This window comes from Echeneis naucrates, chromosome 13 (genome assembly GCF_900963305.1).
Source record: "Echeneis naucrates chromosome 13, fEcheNa1.1, whole genome shotgun sequence".
Taxonomy (NCBI): domain Eukaryota; kingdom Metazoa; phylum Chordata; class Actinopteri; order Carangiformes; family Echeneidae; genus Echeneis; species Echeneis naucrates.
Genome location: NC_042523.1, coordinates 10,252,308 through 10,270,314, shown reverse-complemented (window position 1 = coordinate 10,270,314; position 18,007 = coordinate 10,252,308). Strand labels below are relative to the sequence as shown.

The 18,007-nt window shown below is 39.5% G+C and overlaps 1 protein-coding gene across 1 annotated transcript in view; it reads right to left on the bottom strand.

Moving 5' to 3' along the window:
* Positions 1-10,004, bottom strand: part of lrfn1 (leucine rich repeat and fibronectin type III domain containing 1) — a 97,383-nt gene extending 87,379 nt beyond the window's left edge. The window contains exon 1 of the mRNA XM_029516724.1: positions 9,757-10,004. The gene's annotated coding sequence lies outside the window, so the exon portion shown is untranslated. The remainder of the gene's footprint in view (positions 1-9,756) is intronic.
* Positions 10,005-18,007: the final 8,003 nt, after the last annotated feature.

Below are 18,007 nucleotides of genomic sequence, written 5' to 3'. Positions count from 1 at the left end.
GAGGAAAATCAATAATTGATGTGATTCAAATCTTACCATGGTGTTGAGCTGAAGTACGGAAAGCCTGACAAATCTAAGTCGCCTCTAGTTGCAGGATTAATAATTACAGATTCTGACAGCATATACTCCCTAAATTAACGTCACATCATCTCTGCAACGCAATCTCATTTTCATAAAGATTTGTGTTCATGAATACATTTTTCCTGAAGCTATGGAGACTGGAAAGGCAGTTCTTTAATCTTGGATGTGACACTTTCTGAAGTTGTTTCTGTCGTTAACTAATATAGTGAAAATGGGACAAAATGACAAATGACACTGGACTCACTGGATAAATATGAATCCATCCACTATGGTCCTATGTTCGTGATATCAGAGTGTACAAACAGAGGAGATTAGTTGATAAAAAGTAAATGAACACTTCAATAATCAATAAAATGTTGAATGATTAATGGTTTACTAATTGTGTTTGGCAAAAATGCCAAGCATGCCTTTGTTGTAGCTGCTATAATGAGAAGATTCCATTTAAAATTAAACAAATAAATAATAATAAATAATTTAGGTGCAGCTTGACACTGAATATTGTTTATATTGTTGGGGGTCAGTCCTACTTTAGGGTTACATTAAAGCACAAACAAATAAAGAAACAACACTGACCCAATGACATGAGATGTCAAGGATAATATTCCATTAAGCAGATACGTCCCTGTAATAACTAATTTATCTCATTAACCGTAATTATTAAATAAAGAAGCAAAATGGACTCATTAAGTAAAAGCTTTTGCAGCTGACTTAAGGTGGTCCATTTTGAGGGCAGCTATCAGATAAGTACGATGGAGCAAAAGGTTCATAATTTCCCTTTGAATTATACATTACTGCAAAATGGTAAACATGAGGTCAAATACCAATATTTTAAATATGTAAATATGTAAATATGTAAATATGCTTCACTTTACCTCTCTGCAAGCTGAACTGTACATGTGTCCCCGCAGAATAAGCCTGAAGCCTTAAACTACCTGTCCAAACCATCTAAACCGCCAGAAGAGGCTGAAACACTTTACGAATAACCACCCTTTTAGTCAGTAGACGCCCAGCCCACAATGACTCTGTCCAGCCATCATCTGTCAGGGCTCTCGACAGAGAAAGTAGTTTGTCAGACCAATCAGATGAACTGATCTTCCTGAGGCCCGTTGAAGTGCATCATCAATAACTTTGAGCCTGGATGGCTCTGAAAGGCGAAAAGCATACAGCTACTGCCTGTTGGAAGATAATCAGTCCTAAACAAGATTATCACTTGACATAGCTAGGTTGGTTTATTTGCTAGTTTGCTACATAGTATACTGACGTCCGCATCAAACCATAAAGCTTTTGCATTGTTTTCCATCTCAACACTGCTCATGTGAACCCGATATGACCTTCTGCTGGGCCCTCTCCTCTCTGACACGAGTCTGCTTGGCATGTCTCAATGCTTCTTGACAGACAGGTACGCCGAGGGCTGAGAATATTATGCCACTTGTGTTTTTCTTTCTATTGTAAAGTTTAAGTTGCTTTTGTTTTGCCAGTTCACATCTCATGTAAGTCAATGTCAAGCACCTGCCCTTGGTACTGGCCCTAACAGATGATTTCAGAGAGAACATGGTAAGCTAAACTTCTCGTCCTTCAGCTAGTTTCTTATATAAGCACGCCAGTTCAAAATAAAAACTATTTCTAAGTCTTCTGGCAATGCTGTGGAGATTTTCAACTTGAAGATAGCAGTATATTGGGTGCTACCTTTGCAAAGGCTAGTGCTTGCACATGACTAATGAAATAAATAAATAAATAAATAAATAAATAAAAAATCAAATTTATTAAAAAAAAAAAAAAAACCCATCACATTAAAATTTACATTTGTGGCATTTGCTAGAGAGGCTTATCCTGAGCACCTCTGAGCACACTCAGTATTCATAATTACAGCAACAGCATCGCATCAGCTGAAGGCATTATCCCAGCTGACCGTTAACGTCCTACAAAGAGTGAGCTGGTGTGCTGAAAAAACAATCCGAACATTCACATTTATATGTGGCAAAATAGGCAGTTGCACTGAGGATATAGGCTTTACTCTAAAGTATGAGAATGGCACTTCTTTGCACTAAATGGTAAAAAAAACACTTTCTGTTTCATTGTATCTCTCTCTAAAATAGGTATTCTACTTGCTTTAAGCACATGTAAGGTGCAGAGATTGTCCCCATTATAGTCTTTTATGGGCTATATTTGGCTGAGGCTGCATTGTGACTTGGCAGTAGTAGCACAAAGAGTGTACTTGATCCACTTCACATGAGTCTCTGTTCCAAAAGAAGTAAAGATAGCTTTTCTGGATATTCGCAGTGTCCGATTGAAGGACAGAAGCATCTGTAAGAGGTTTTAACTGAAATCCTCTTTGAGTTTCCTTTATTTTTTTCTTTTCTCTTCTCAACAATGCTTCTATTCATTGTCTGCAACAGTTTATCAACAAAGTTTTAAACAACATGCTGGAGTTGTTTTAACCACCATTAAAAACTAAATGTACCGATGGCATTCTCGTGGTTTGTTACAACTGGTAAATTATAGTAAAATAAAAAGGACAAAAATTAAATTCCAAATGACAGTAGAAACTAATTGTCATAGAATATGAGACGTGTTAACATTGGACTGGTGACAGAAGTACAAAACTCATGGCCTATAAAAAGATATTGGTGAGTACTGTTGATTCCATGATACAATTATGTTCTTCTTCCACAGTCCAATGCACAGAGAATCAGAAAAGCATTTTGAAGCAACATTGCATCATTTCCAATGTATAAAACTACACGTATGCTGATTTCCTGAACACTGATGTACGAAACAAAAAAAGCTGTACTTTACACAAATTACTATGTTGCATGAAAATGGAACACAGCGTGAGCATTCTTGATTTTTGAGAGGTAATTTTGCAGCTAAGCACTGGTAATTCATTCCAGCTGTTCCTGCTATTTAGCTTTTTACCTTTATTAATATAAACTGGCTTAACGAAATAATCGAGACACCTCTCAGCATGACACACAGGCAAAATCATAACCTAAGGCTGCATCTGTCATTGGCTGTACCTAAAACTCAGGCAGCTGAGAGTGAATGAAGAGGTGAATAGATATCCACAGCAAACACTGAGAATGATGCTGGCCTACTGTGAAAAATATACATCAAGTATATTACGCATATCTATGCTACACCCAGCATGGTCAAGCAGTGAATGCAGGAGACACATGAAAGTTTCATGTCCTGTAGAATTTATATGGGCAACTAAACAGCAAGTCAGCCTGTGAACACACGGTAGTCCCTGGGCACAATCCAGGGATACAAACATAAATTCCAAAAGACGAAACCTTAAGTATCACCAAAAATGAAGTAGTGCTGAAATTGCCTTAGTGTATATATACATATATAAAAAAACAACGACAGAAGCGCCCAATGCGTTGAAGAAAAGAATAGAAAAATGTAGATTTTCTAAGCCAAAGCTCAACCTCTCAGTCAGCATGAAATCCACCCTGTTTAAATCTCCTCCTGCTCATTGGGTTAGGGCTCTTATATGTGCAAAATTGTCTTGATATGTTAAATTTCTTACTTGAAGAAAATTACCCACACAGCGTGAACATTTCATTATCCCAACTGCCCTTGGTGTGCAACAATTCAAGGTGGGCTTTTTTTTTTTTCCTTTTTTCACATTAAGACTGGAGAAGAAAAATCAATCATAAAATCAGATAGTATGGATTAAAAAAAATAAAACATTTTACTCGGACTGACCATAATAACAACATCATCTGCATTCATTACTACAACAGAGAACACCAAACAACAATTATTTGTGTAACATTTATAGAGGGCCATACTTTCAATCTTCTCTGAGGCAAATGTATTCAATATTTCAGCGCTATAAAGCTTTTGACAGTCTCCAAGATTTAAACATCAATAATCTGTAGCATTACATAAATACAGAGCACCACACCTCAAGATAAATGTGCTCGGCTGCTATTGAGTATTAAAAAAAAAACAAATCCGCGGCAGTAAAATAACAGTTAGGTAAATATCAAACATATGCAGCAAAGCCTGCACACACAATCAAACTTATTTCATGGGATTGACCCAAATGCGTGGATGTTTGTGCTTCTCTGAGGAAATACCTTCTACATCTCCTTTAAGCTCAGCATTTTGTTGATGATCAAGCCTTATCGGAAACGTATCAATGCAACAGTCGTCCTTTGACATTCTTTTCCCAGGCATTCAGACTTGAGAGAGATTTAATCAGCTACATGAATTTTTTTTCCCCTTGCTATTGTTTGTCAGCTCTAAAAGCAAAAAGGCACTATGCCAAGCTGGCATCTCTTACAATTCAACATCCTCTTTGATTAAGTATTTAGATAGAAGGACTCTGGAAAAATTTAAGCACAGAAAAGAGGTTTTGTAATAACAGTCTCTGATTTATCTTTCCCGAAATATACATAATAAAAAACAAGAACATTAACCTATTGTGGTTTTACAACATCAAAAAGGATCAATTGAAATATATCTAGCCCTGACAGCTGTCCTGGAAAGACAGAGAAACTTTTAATAGACAACTAGCTAGAAATACAGTCGGAGAAAAGATGTTATTCATAGACCGTTTTTACACTGGGGTTATGTATGTGTCTCCATTAAAGTCAGAAATTCAATCAGAGAACAGAATGAAGGTTAAGAGTATTAACCATTTGCTTCACTAGAATAGTTCATGCTTTTGTGGTCTTCCAATCTTGAATAGGCAGAAGAGTTAGAGATCTCCATTGTAGCTGCTGCAGTGTAATGATGAGCATGCAGTATGACTCTGACTAGCTAATCAACATGCAGGGACAGAATCACGTTGGCATATTCAGAAGAAGCAAATCGTGGAAGCATTATCTTTTTCTTAATGCCTCAGTTTTGTCCATGCATCTCAGGTCAGAGAAGAACGTCTTAATAGGGCTAGTAAGACATGTGGTACTAAGCCATGCACAATAATATATTGTTTTTATGCATTATTTAATTAGACTGTGGGGAAGATAGTGTTTGTGTGGATTTCAAATTCTGTATGAGAGCATGAGGCTTTCTTAATTGGCTTTCTTGAGAAAGCCAAAGGGAAATGCTGTTCTGGTAGAAGATATTGATCAATATGACCAGATGCAGCCACTGAAAGCATGATCTGGATCAATGTCACCTTCAGGTAAACAGCAGCAGACTTGAAGCCACAATGTAAGACATCAATGTGCGTTTGCTCTTATACTGTACTGCATTCTGGCATTGTTTCTTGTTTACATAGCAATTTCATATCACTTTATTTAAATGACCATATAAACGCTCTGACATACAGTGTCAGGAGCAACAATCTGAGTCTGCCCTCATGGCAGGGTGACTCCACAACAGCAGTTCTTGAAGGAGACGAATGCCACCAATAATTTTGTTAGCCGAGTCAACAGGAGGAACGAGCAACTGGCTGGTACCACGTTGACATGGATCTAAAATGTGATGCTCCTGTGCAGTTTAAATGCCAGATGCTTTACAGAAGGCGACATCTTTATTCTCCAATTGAAAAGGACTCTTAACTGCTCAAAACAGGTTGAATACAGTATGTTTGGCCATTCATCACACCACTTCCTGCACAGCTATTCCTGAAAGAATGATCTCTTTCCTCTCTCTATATAGATCTTTATGTGGCTCTGTATCCCACTTTCAGATCACTACTCTCTGACATAGACTCTCCACTGCTTCTGCATCTCTGTGACATTAAATGATGTTTTTTATCATGTGCATGTAGTGCTAAGATGAAGGGGATTAAAAGCTTCAGAGATAAAAGGAACCATGTGAATTCTTTTTTTCTTATGATAGCAAGTCAAAAAATTACTTCATACAAAAACATAACCAAGGAAAGTCTATCAACTGCAGTTCATACAATTTGAAATTGAGTTTGATCGTCATTTGAGGACTGGGGGAGTTTTGTTCCATCACTTTGCTTTTGCTGAAGCAGGGGATAGTTTGTTTACTCTCAATATATTGATTGGACGTGCAAACAAGTGTTTGCCAGAGCACTTGATTGACTCTAAAGTATTTGTACAGTAGACATTAACAACAGTGCACAGTCACTTTCTGCAAATAAGATGGTTCATTCCTCCATTTTTAACACAGCTTTTTCTGCCCATGGGCTCAGGGAATGGCAGCCTCCCCCAGCATGCAAATTCCAGTCTGGACAGGTCAGGTTTACCTTCAAACAGACACAATTACCAATCCTCCTCACATGCATGTGTTTGGACTGCGTGGAAATTTTATACTCAACATTCGAACCTCCAAATCCTTGTCATGGGAGGTGATATTGTGTGCAGTATGCTGCACAACTCAGTATATTTTGAATGCTAAACTGGTGACCAATAATCAATTCCTTCCTTGATAATTTCCTTGAGGGAGAGGGAGGATCCTTTAAATAGGCTGATCTATATTTGCTGTATCAAATCTATCACATAAGGAATCCAAAGCCTTGTGAGATAGCCCCTTCAGTAGCATTTTAGTGGAATATTTTTGTGCTCTTACCTTTTGTTCTTTTTGAAATTCATGATGCAGCAATGTTGAAAAGTGCCAAGTGTTTTATGCCTATTGAGGCCCGTTTGTTATTTACCTTTGTTTCCTCCAGTATACAGTGCAATACAGCCATTTCAGTCACTTTGTTAGTTGCTAACCTTAAAAATAATAAATTTAAAAGGCAGCTGTGGTGTAATTGCCTCAGTGCTTTGGTGGCTACTCCTTTGATCTTTTTGGCTAGATATAATCAAGCCATTTCTTCAACTTTTTCCATGCTTTTTGAGCACAGAATAAGTTGACTTGCATTGGGAGAAATATCTAACTAACTAAAGTCCATAATCTAGAATGTTATCGACATTGAGTATGTTTTTTTTTTTTTTTTTTTTACTTCACTTCTTCTAAGTCCGTCATGGTTTGCTTCAAAATATTCTTTGATCCTTTGCTGTTTATTTATAGACAATCCATTGATGCAAAGGCAGCATGAAGTAGAATTGAAAATTCCTTCACATTCCTTAAAACAAACTGCCTCTAATTACTGAAGCAATCAGTCTCATATTTCTCAGCCTATTAACGCCAAACCAGCACATAATATTATACAATAAAGCAAAACTCTACATGAATGTGTTTAAGACCACTTGAAAATTATGTGTTCAAATATACTGTTATTATTATGTGACTTTGAATAATTAAAGCAATGGGTTAGCTTGAAAACCTTTTTGGAACATATGTATAGGTTTTTGCAAATGTCAAGCTATGAGCATGACTCACTATAAACGGCTATGCCTCATGCAAACCAAAAAGAAAAACAGGCCCACGTATTCTCATTTGAAGTCTTTTATGCTCCGAAATAAAGATCAATAACTTGTGCTCGCTTTTTCTTTCATCCGTGCTTGGCTGCTAACCCTCCACTGTTCCCGATTTCATAATGCTAACACATGATACCAGCAACACAAGCAGCTGCTGTAACACAAGGCAAAAGAATGGCAAGGCAGAGCGACTCCATTAATCTCACTCCATGTGCACATATGTAGCAACCTAGAAAGCCATTGTGCCTTTCTTTTCATGCATTACCTGCCGACATATGAATTGATGCAGTCATTCACTCTCTGCACTAGCACTGCTAAACATTGAAGTGTTGGCAATAATGCATGATAATGCCCATGATGCCTGACTTCATTAAGCAAACACATGATTCCGTGGTAACATCCTGCTTCACATTGACAAGCCAAAAACGTGATCATCACCACTTACTGCAGAACATAAAGCTTGGGGGTGTGTCAACTAAACACAAAAGAGCCCTGTTGCATACGGTACACTGCTAATTCATATCTAATAATGCTGAAATGCATCCAGCCTGCAAAGAAAATAAAACTTCAATAACCTCTTCTTTTTTTTCCCAGGGAAACTTTCAAGTCATTTAAGTATAAAACGTGTATGATGCTTAACTTTAACCTAACCTAATTTTGTTCAACCTTTACGGAAACACTCAACAAAAACATTGAGCCAGGCCTCTGAGCTGCTTGTGCTTTTGTTTTTTTCCTCCCCTAAAAGCCTTATATGACCTATACAGTGTTTTGTTTTGGTTTGTCTTTTTTTTTTTATTGCTCTTAGACATTAGAGGCATCTGTCAAAACATGGAACAATGCCAAGACCTTGTGGCAACTTTCATATTTCAACTCACTGCGTGATTTCAGTGGACAGTTGCTGATGAGAGACTGCATTCTGCTTAGGATAAACGTACAAACAGCCCAGAGCTTCACTACGAATAAAGAGGGGTGCAAACACTTCATTCAGCTGGTAGTCAGTGTTTTCCAAAATGTGCTGCAAGCTGCAGTAACACTACACACCCTGATGTAGCAACACAGCTGGCCAATTCCTATATCTTCCCCAGGGATTTCTTGGAAGGTATTATGCAGATAAAGCTGAGCTAAATGAGGGATGCTCACTTCACTTTAGTTTAAGCATATTGGCATCTAACCCCACCTCAATCTAATAGATTTACAGCCTTGCTGTCGCTACAAAGGCATCCCAGACCCTTTTTTCTCCCAGCAGTTGTTACCGATGTCCTCAGAGTTATGAGCAATATTTCCAGAGACAAGACACTGACCTCCCTGGCCATACATGCAAAAATTACAAAAGCTTAAGTGTAACAAACTTCCAGCAAAGGCTGAGTGGAATCCGAGGAGTTCTGAGCTCATTCTGTAGCTGGAAAAAATGACACAAGGGGCTCAAAATTCCAGCAGCAAACGTAATTGCCAGCATTCACTCAGAGCCCATGAGATCAGTATCAGGCTACATGAGTGCTCCTGCATCTCTATTCATGATTAAACCTGCTTAGTCTATTGTCAAAAACAAAAATGTGTGTAGTCCTTTAACTCATAGCACCCATGTTGCTGAGGCCTCACCATAAAGCCAGATATTCCTCTGGATGTGTCTCTTTTAAAGTCAACTAATAGGACATCAATCAAGCTCTGTGGCTCCTCAGTAAAGCAATCCAATCCAATCCAGTCCAATCATTCAACAATCAGTGCAATTTACAGCAGAGGGAGGTGTTTCGGTGCTGCTGCGAATATATGAAAAGTCTGGATATCTGCGTTGTGCTGATGCAGACACACCCGGGCCATTTCCACTTCTGCTTTAGTCTCTGGGAATTCATCCCATATGTGTTTAACCATCATCTTCATTGCACAGCTAGGGGCCACAGCGCAGTTACAGTAGGCCATGACGGGGCTGTTTTTGGACCACGGGACTCTGCCTAACAGACTGTAGGAGAGCACTAATACTATCAATAACTGCTCCACCGCGTGAGGAATGAAGATCTCAAGTAACCTGAACACATCTCTGCGAGAAGGACATCACATTATCCAGCAGACCACAGAGAATGGCTGCCTTTAAAGCAGAGGAAGATAAGATTTGCTCATTATGAAACACAGATAAATTAGAGATTAGATAGATAGATAGACACAGATAGATAGATAGATATAAGGATAAATGGATAGGCAGATAGACAGACAGACAGACACCTATTATTCTACATTTAGTAGGCTAGTTTGCACAGCCGATGCAGCACATCAGAGATTTGGACAGTGTTCAGTTAAAGAGAAAGTCACAGCCACATTTTATCCAAACATATGTCAGAGGTGCCAAAGTCCACTGCTCATTTCTCACCAACTCTATTTAGTGACTTACCAAGAGTGTGGCTAATAAAGCAGACACCAAAGGCTCGATCCCATTGCACATGATTCCCGCCGTCCAAGCGCTCGTCTCGTTGGATAAATGAACGAAGCTCGGATCGGATAGTGGCCAGAGTTCATTTATTCCCAATTTCACGCGTAAAAAGCTTCTCAGTGAGGCTGTTCAGGGCTGTCCTGGAAAATCCAATGGACGTGGTGAGCGACAATCTGCTGCTGAGGTGTCATCAGCAAGAGACCGCGGGGTATCTTCCAGTTACCTGCGTCTGGATCAAACCCCACCTTAATCCCAGTGCAATCCGATGGAAGCTTAGAGACAACATGTAACCGAATCCCTCCAAAAAAAAAAAAAAAAAAAAAAAAAAAAAGGAAAAGGAAAAGAGATCCGACAGCTCGGCAGAGTCCGAAGATCGCGTCTGGAGGGAGTTGAAGCGTCAGTACGTGTCCGTACAGAGTCCCCTGCGTGCGGCCAAGTAACGCAGGAAGAAGGTGGACTCAGTCCCCCATAAATCTAACGTGAACAAATGCAGCTCAGATGGCGTGAGGAGGGAAACTGCGGTCCAGAGCTCATTTCCTGCAGAAGCAGGCTGTGATCAGGAGGGGAAGCTCCCGTCGGTTAAAGGTTAGCGTCAGATTCAGGCAATTGAAGTCCGTGAAAAAGCACGAAGGTCACCAAGTGTCCAGCAGCAGCAGCAGCCTCAGCTCAGGGCTGCTTCACTCACAGCTGTTGGCCAACACTGTGGCCGTGTGTTGTCATAACTTCCCTGGATAAAGCACAAAGATCTGATCCCACCGGGTTCGTTTTTTGTATTCTAATTATTTCATTACTGATTTCCTCCTCCCCCTCTCCGATCAGACCAGCGGTTAGTTTGTCCGTCCGCGTTGCTGCGTGCCGGAGAAAGCAGGCAGCCTGAGGAACTGCGCCTCTCCACCTGCGCTATGAAGGCTCGGCATCAGTGGGTTCACGCTGTTACGCCATGATGTGTGGAGCGGCTCGGACTGACACCTTTCACGGACAGTGCAGCACTGCACCAGTGTGATGTCATTTAGGCTGCGATTAACAGCAGAGAAACCAAACTGGGGGGCTTTCTCGTGGCTATGGTGAAATGGTGAGAATGGAAGGGGCTTCGTGTAGAGGGGACGCGCTGCAGGTTGTTTGTGATGCGCCGGGATGGGCTGATGGGCTGATGGGCCGGCGGCTCAGATGCTGCAACGGTGAGTGGGGGGGGTCACCGCTTCGCTTATTAAATAAATAAATAAATCACATTCACCTCCTACTGTGATGTTCTTGTCTTTCTAAATTTTGAATGCCCATCATCATATAATATGGAGATCCACAAAGAACTCGACCACCCACATGTCTCAGACAAGCACTCTTCTTGGCCTTAGTCAGTGGAAATGATGTGCAGCATAAAGAAAAATAAACAAGAACACCCACCCACCAGGAAAAAAAATCATCTCAAAAGCAAACTAAACAAAACAATACAATAGGTAATCCACTGAATTGCAGAAGAAAATCCAGAGAACACCCATCCTTCATCATAATGTGCACAGCCAAGATATGCCTCTTAGAAGAGGATAACATGTCTTTTTTTGTGCATATTCATGCCCAAGGGTATTGTTCGCTTGCACAGAGGCCACAGGACATGGGATGAGAAAAAGAAATTCTTGTGGATTTGACGAATGTCAAATCCAGTCCATTTGGCTCCAGGCGTGTCACACATTCTTGCACTCACGAACACTGTATTGCACAGAAAATGGTGGCTATATTAGCGATCCGAGATGTGTAGAAAGCCAGGAAGAGAAAAAAATGAATGTACCTTTACAGGCAGTTACAGTTGATCGCAATGGAACATGTTTGCTGTGAGTTTAATTATCAGTGTAGAAGAAAATTTGATGAAACCATCATATAAAAAGATCCCAAAGGGTAAGACTATATTAATGTGGTAAGAAATAAAAGTCCAATAAAAGTCCAATACATAATGAAACTGCTGATCATTGCAGAGGAAAGGAAAATGATAGAAAAGGTAAAAGTGCATTGACCTTTTAATACATAGGCTTCTACATCGTAACATGACAGCTGGCACAGTTATCTGACTTTGAACACTTTGCTGAATAACAGCAGCTTGTGGTAATTAAAGGCCAGTCAATAATGGGTGGGGCACCTACAGGGCAGTTTAAGTGGATCAGCGAGATGTGACACAGACTCGTGCGCTCACAAAGCAACATTTCATCTTTCAAAGAGTAACATTTCTATCAAGCCTACCTGTGTAATCATAACTCAAGAAATATTCCCTGGTTGTCTTTTAAGGGGTTAAAACCAGAGTTGAGGTTAAAACACATCCTCAACGCTATTTTCAAGAGATGCCATCCAACAAATATTTGCTGTGCCACAGAATCCTGGTGAGCTTAAGTTTCATTATGTGATTGCTCTGAGCCTGACCTGAATGAGCATGTGTGTTCCTGAGGTGATTGAGAGTGTACAGTGAATACTGATGGAAACTGAAAAAGAGCCATGAAGCAAGCCAATCTGCTATTTATATCAGGCTGCACTCCATGGGGCAAAGCTCCCTCTCACAGTAATGCACTGTAAGTGATTGATTAGTGTGATATTGAGGGATTGTCCATCTTAACCGTCTTCACTCGCCAAAGGGATGATATTACTGCACACTAGTCTTTGAAAGCATAATAGCATATTAGGTGAGTGTGATCCATCCAGTATAATAAAAAAAACCCTTAAAAGTGAAGTCACTCAATTTAGATGCAAGTGCCTCCGAGCACATCTACCTTAACATGCAGTTTTTGACACAACACAGTCACCCATGTCCCTTGTTTTAACAGACTGTGCAGATCAGTTTCCATTAACGACGGTGAAATTCCCCATTTCTTCTCCCTGGTGGAGCCTAAGGACTTATAGCATGATGCTCCATCAGTTTTACAAGTCAGGAATGGTTTTGCATGTGTGCGTACTTTGAATTAGTGCAGTGAAAAAGACGATGAATCGCTGTCTTCAGGAACAGCAACATCATTAGAGTGCATATTCAACAGTCTGTAGTGAATTAGAGCAGCGTCTGGTTGACACAAAGTCTGTCTGTACATTAGCACTCTCTCTCTCACACAATGCAAAAAGTTTGTCTTAATGACTTAAACTTTCCATCTCACTGTGGAAAGTGGAAGCACCAGAGATATGATTTCCATTTAAGGGTCTCTTATTGTCTTACCATTAGCGTTATTTTGTTTTTGTTTTTTTTACACGGAGAAATGTCAAGCTATTCCAGCAGAGATCAACCTGCATGAGCAAAATACAGTCTATACTGTATAGATGGGCAGCAGGTGGCATATACTCAGCAAATCAAGGATCTGCAATTGCAGCTGGCTCAGCCACAATATTATTACACTCATGCATGTAGATTTATCCTTTCCTACCAATGTCTCAGAGCAAATCCAATCACACTTTCATGTCTTATACACTCTACGTCTTAGCCTTTGCCTGCTTTACCTTAAATAAATAAGCGCTACTTAGGAGCTTTAAAGGCTCTTCAATGTGTCCTTGTACAGGAAATCTTAAAGACAGACGTACACCATCTGGGAAGTGTGAGGTAAAGATCACAAGCAAGCAAGCTCGTCTTCATGCCTCGGTTCATAAAATGAGCCCTGCTGCTCTTTAAGAACAAAAGACAAGGCTTTGGAAGTACAGACCAGCATGTTTTAACTGCAAACGCTTTCATCAGTGTAACAAAATTACATGCTTGGTTAATTCATCTCAAATATATCTACCATGTCCTCTAAGATGTCTGTATTTCAAAATATATGAAATTACATTACCAAGTGTAATTGAGGAGCCGACATTGTACAATATTAAAACAGCTAGAGGATACGTTTAAAAACCATGTCTCCCATTTATTCTAGGGTTAGGGCTTAAAAAAGAGAAATCCAAAAGGTCTCTCTCTCGCTCTCTTTTGATGAAATTTAAATCACATCCTCCTGGACCAAGAGACACCTTCTCAGTGGCAATAAAAGAAAAAGCAGACATAGTGAGCATCTGGCCTCTTTAAAGTGGCTTCTTACATGATTTTTGATACCCTATCAATGGCGCTTCTGCACTCAGTAATTCAGTATTTCAATGAGCACTATGATTCACTTTCCATGTGTGCATGAAATCATCCATCAATTTTAATGAAAAAGTTACTTAATCTATAGTCTTAGTCTCGACTAGTCTCTCCTGTATTTATTCTATATTGTCAAATTGAAGGTTTTGGCCTCAGATATTCTGAATATCTTTATCATTGTAGGTAATGATGGAGTAACTGATGGTGGCTACCAGTCAGGGTTTTTGACATTGAAGTTTTGTCTGTTATTCAAGAACAGCTGTTTTGTTTTTTTGTTGTTTGTTTAGTTTTTTGTTTTTGTTTTGTTTTGTGTTTTGAGGTGGGGGGGTTCTTTTGATGTTGAATACTAGGGGAGCAGTGAGGTTGAAACATGTTTTGAAACCCTTCGAACATAAAAGACACAAATCAGGCCTTTTCTGCCTGATGGTGACAGTAATAAAAATTTGTGGAAGAAAACAGTCAAAACAAACCTTCAGTCTCATTTCACTATAGTTCAATAAAAAAAAATGCACAACATAAAATATTAAAGTATGCAGGACAACAACAGCGCAATGCTTTATTTAAAGCTGCATTCATTGATATTTACGGGCAGCTGGGGGAGGCAGAATAAACGTAAAACACAACAAAGAAATAACACAAAGCTGGGGCAGTTACCTATACATCCAGCTAACACAATGGCTTTCATTACTGGTTACCTGATAAATCCAAGTTCTCCCAAGGTCTCTATACTCTTTTTAACTATTACATTATTTGTTCGTGCAACATTGCATGTTCAATATAATTGCTAAACATATCTGTCCTATAAAGATAGTTGTACTGCAGATTATCTAAAATGTAAAAAAAAAATAATAATAAAGCCATCTGCTGCACCTAAAATCAGGATTAATGAGACAGGGAAATCGCATCAGTAAAGTTGAAGGCCATAAAAAAAAAACATAACTTAGTAGCAAGATAGTAAAAACACAAACTCCACAGAGCTTGATTGTGAACTAATATAAGATTAGTAAAAACAAATGACATCAGAATTTCTCTAATTTGATTTACAGAGTACAGAATGAATAAGGAATTCAGGAAGTCACGCATGAATAAGAACCACATGAATAAGCTGAACACAATATATCTGGCGCGAAGTGCACCTTAGAGGAAAGTGTTTTCAAAAGAGAAAGTTTGGCTGAACCTGAAAAATGCTTGTTCAGAATATAGATACTACATTCTTAGGTACATGTGCACACTGTGATTTCACCACTGTCCCCGACAGAGTCTCTATGGTCCAATTTCAGCCCCTGTACGCACATAATGTTGTGTAGACATTAAAACCAAACTAATATGATGAAAAAAAAGAAAGAAAAAATCAGCGAAAGCTTCATGACAGAACATCACTCATTTTATTTTCTAAGTGTATGTTTTTCTCTTTTTTCCCCCTCAAACAATCTATTTTTTACATTAAGTACTAATTTTGTCTCAAATTGATCTAAAGTGTTTTTTTTCTGAGGTAAGCAGACTGAAAAATGAGAAGTAATATCTCAAAAAGGAGAAAAAATCTCAGCAGCAGATTTTTCAAGGTGCCATGGCAACAGAGCATTCAAAAGAATTTTGATGAGAACAGCAGGCAAAGAGAGCCTGATTACAAGGGAGACAATTTGTTACTCCAATTACAAGAGCAGCAGAGTCTGATTGCACATACACAAGCATTGTGTATGTGTCACAAGCATCTTATTCTTCTTCTGGACAACGGCGAAAAATACAGTTCTTTTCTGTCCTCTGCACTCAGAGGGAGCTGTAAGGTTGGGTAGAACGTCTCTGTGTGGAGACAAAGGGTTCAGTCTAGGTAGCATCTAGTTGAGCGGTTAAAATGTTGGCATACGGATGTGAGGTGGACACTGCTCTGATTGGTTGTCCAGCATGATGAGCAGCTCACATTCAGTGGGTGGACAGTTTTGACTTTTTTTTTTTTTTTAAATCCTCAACTCAATTTCAAATCACACAGGAGGATGTGACAATCCACACAGGACTGCAGTTGTCTATCTTGGGCAACTATTCTCATTTCTCAATCTCACTCTCCAGTGCTCGGCAAACAGACCACAGTCCTGACAAATATAATCACTCACAGCAAAGATTCTGAGAGCATCTGTCACTGGGGGGAAAAAAGGGCTACATGCACACACTGACACCTTTACGCCCCAAACGCACGCTCTCCGCTCCATATTATTAGGTGATGATTGATCTGCAAATGCCTCTGCAATCAGGAACACAGGCACAAAGCGGGAGCATTGAGACTTCGCCAACATTTATAGATATGTGCTAACAGACTTCATTTGAAAGGTAGGAAACTCAAAGAGAATAGTTGATGTCATGTGGGTTTGATTAATATTTACATTGAATATTTTGCATGAAAAATGTGGAGATAAAGACTTTGTGTCAAATAAGGTTGGACTTTTAACTGAAAAGCCACATTAATTTTGCTGTGGCCAATTTTTTTTTTTTATTATTATTATTTTTTTTACGTCAGTTGTGTTTTCTCTGTTAACCTGACCTGCCAACTGGTATTTAAGCATATTGTTTAATAACCTGAATAATGTATGACATTTTAAGGTTATATCATGTATTATCACAAATTCAACTATGACACTAATTACTGCTGACAAATGTGGCCCATCACTGTTCTATCTCAAGAGGAGTACATCAAGGTCTAATGTAAATCATTTCTTCTATTGTCCTCTAATTTAGAAGGCAGAGAGAAATTAGTCATGCAATTTATCACAGCCATTGTAGCGTGAATTAAAGCTGTTGTGAAGGTGGAGCCTGGAATAATATACATCTGAAGTTTTCAAGCATTCCCTCACTAAATCAAGTAAATCTTGTCGAAATGACAGCATTCAATCGCAGCAACGCCCTAGTCCCTCCCGCAAATGAATTGAGCCAAGGACTCAGTGAAAGGATATCTGACCAGATGGATCTAAAAGGTTGCCATTGTATGAGTTCATGTAGGTGAGTTTCAAGGCTCCACGTCACGGTTTTGTGCTGCAGAATAGATGAGTGTTCGGGTTCAGTGGGTGTGAGGAATAGAGGCTACCAAGGCTGATTTAAAAGAGGATGCCAGCTAACACAGAAGATGGGAAGCACTGACTAAAGGTCCTACCTGAGCATAGCAGAGCCACAGAGCAACCCTCATCTCCTTTTCTCAGGCTGACTCTGATAGTGCGTTATCAGTACAGACAGGCAGGCTAAATCACTGGTTGGGTAAAGGTTAAAGCTACCGGCCTGTTACTTGGCCTATAAGGGCAGGCAGGTGAATGTCAAAGCAACCTGCATCACAAGGGAACACTCTGGGGTGGGAGGGTGAGTCAACCCCCAGGTCAGACACTGATTTATGCATTACTTCAGTGTTCAGTGATGCGAGGCCATATCAAACTGAACAGTGCACTAATGAGCAAACTACCAGGACCAATGGGTGTCCTGGTGCTTTTATATGATGTCCGAGTAAAGTGGTCTTAAAAGCACAAACACGGCGTCTCGATCTCACTGTCCAATTTAGTTAAGTCGAACTACATGTCTACACTAAGAAACTGGGCTGGAGTGTTGCCTCAGGTACCACCGGCCTGCAGGCTAACAGTGAAGACCCAGAGGCAAGCCAATCCAGTTAAAGGAGGACCTTCTCTGCCTCATGAGTCACAACCTCAGATTTCCTCCATCAATACGTATACCTTAGTTTCTGTCTGTATTTTTAATATCTTAGGCATGTAACACATACAAAAGTGTTCCTAAAAACATCACCGCTAATTCAAATATGTTTGTCACAGACATTTATCATCACACCCTTATAAAGACTAAAAGTTCTGGCTGAGCCTCAATAGCCCTTTTTCTTAGATGTTTTTTTTTTTTTGTGTGTGTGTGTTTTTTGCACAAGATAAAATGATGACAGGCAAACTTCACTTTAAGATCAAGGTGCATTTTGTGGGTCTGCAGTGTTCTGTGTGTGTGTTCACCTTAGATGGTGTTTGACCATCCATACTGCACAATTTTCCCTTACTACACAGATTTTGTATCTTGATAAAATGTCAAATTTCACCTGTCTACAATATAGATATTGGTACAGTCTACGATTTCATACCGTCTTTAATTATTTGGCTTGATTGTGAC